Genomic DNA, 2277 nt, shown 5'->3' with positions numbered 1-2277 from the left:
CCGAGGGGCGGAGTACAGAGCAGGGCCGAGCTCCTTAAATTTATTGCACTATGTTTCTTCTTAGCTTGCCGCCAGTCCTAAGTGTTTTATATTTTGTTGCTCTTATGCTTTCATATTTTCCCATTATGTTCTAATCACTGCTCTTTATAAGAAAACTGTTGATTTTTTATTGTCTATTCTATCCAAATAATGACGAATTTTATATTAGTTCTGATTTTTTAGTTAATTATCTTGGAGTTTTAGTTAGGTAATCTTGCCAGCTATGGAAATTTTTCTTTTTCTTTTGCAACATCTTTTTAAATGCCTTTACATTAACATGTGGTGTATAATTAATTTTTCAACTGTTCTTGGTGAGCATTTAGGTTGTTTTAAATTCAAATGAAAAAGCACCTATTTTTCCTGTTGGTGTAGTGAGTCTCATGTCCTTGAGGCTTATTATTAAAATGTCAACCTTAAGGCACATTCCTGTGTCTGTATTACAAACCACTAAGGTGACCCTTATGGAGAAGGAATTTCAAACGAATATTTCTTGGCTTCAAAAAATTACAGTTTTTTCAGTAAAGACCCAAGAAATACTTTCCTTCTGGATGTCAACAATCTGCCTTTTAAAAAAAGCAGAAATTAACACAATATTGTAAATCAACTATACGTCAATTAAAAAAAAAAAAAGCAGAAATTTAGGCCCATTGAAAATGGTAAAGTGAACAGTCAAAAATAGAGCGTAAAGGACCCTGCTCATCTTCACTGATATTAGTAAGAGCTAAATGATGGCATTTGTATAGCTGTGACTGAAAGATTAATGTGCTATTTGCAATGTTATAATCTGTACACATAAGCAGATTACAACCTAACTTAATACTTCTCATACTATTGTGATTTGTAGCAACTGAGAAGTTAGTAAGTATAATGTCATTAAAAAGTCATAGTTTTTCCAAAATATTATAAAAGAAGCATTTATTTTTCTGTTTAGGCACACATGAAAACCAGCTCATTTTTAGGATAATTTTAGTATAGTCTATTCTCTTACTACATTTCTGGGACAGTTTACAAAATATTATAAAAAATTTTCCATCTCTGAAACACTAGTGCTTAATAGATCATTGATTCAGGAAATATTTATTCAACAACAGAAAATGTTAAGTGCCTGCTATGTGCTAATCATTGATTTGGATAGTAGAAAAAGATTGACCAGCAGTAAAGAGGACCATCAAGAGTCCTGTCTTTGTAGGGCTTATATCCTAATGTGGGAAACAGGCAATAAACAGAGTGAAAACAACTTTGGAGAAAAAATAAAGGAATGTGACAGATTTAATTTTCCAAATACTGGAGAATATATATATCTCAATCCCACATGTTCTTCTTACAATATTATATTGACACTTCTCCATCAAGAGACAAGAGCTACATCCCCCCTCCTCCCTTGAAGCTGGGCAAACCTTTGTAACTGCCCCAACCAATAGAATGCCCCAGAAGTGATATTGCCTGATTTCCCAAGGCTATGCCATAAATGGTGATATGGCTTATGCCTCACTCTCTCTCAGGACATTTGCCTTTGGAGCCTTGAGCCATTATGTAAGAATTCTGACTACCCTGAAGCCACTATGCTGGAGAGACCTTATAGAGAAAGAGAAAGGTCACTTAGGAACCCCAGCTGTTCCAGTCCCCAGCCTTTTGAGTCTTCCCAGACCAGTCATGTGAATGAAGGCTGACAGGTGACCCCAGACACAGCTGTCTGACTGCAACTTCATAAAAGACCCCAAGTCAGAATTGCCCAGCTAAACTACTCTCAAATTCCTGACCTACAGACACTGTGAAAGATAACAAATGATTATTGTTATTTTAAACAATTAACTTTTGATGTAATTTCTTATGCAGCCATAGCAACTGGAAAAAGCAGCGTAAAGGAAAAGACAGGGATAGGAGGGGATTAGATTTTACTGATAATCATGGAAGGCTTCCCCAAGGTTGTAACATTTGAGCAGAGAATGAAAATGAAATGAATGAAAACATGAAGCCGTGTACATATCCATAGAAAGAAAATTCCAAGCAGAGGGAAGAGCAATAAAAGCATCCTGAGGCTAGGGATACTTGGCACACGGGACGGCCAGCAAGGTGGGGTGTTGCTGGTGGGACGTAAACTAGAGGATGAGTGGTTGAATTGATGGCAAGAGTTATATCCGTGTGGAACCATGGAGGCCTTTGAAAATTTGGAGGATTTTGTTCTATGTGTAATGGGACACTTTTGAAGGATTGTCAGCAAGAGAGTGATGGGCTCTG

The sequence above is a fragment of the Neophocaena asiaeorientalis genome, unplaced genomic scaffold (assembly GCF_003031525.2).
Source record: "Neophocaena asiaeorientalis asiaeorientalis breed wild unplaced genomic scaffold, Neophocaena_asiaeorientalis_V1.1 scaffold113, whole genome shotgun sequence".
In the NCBI taxonomy this organism is placed as follows: Eukaryota; Metazoa; Chordata; class Mammalia; order Artiodactyla; family Phocoenidae; genus Neophocaena; species Neophocaena asiaeorientalis.
This window is presented reverse-complemented; position numbering follows the sequence as displayed.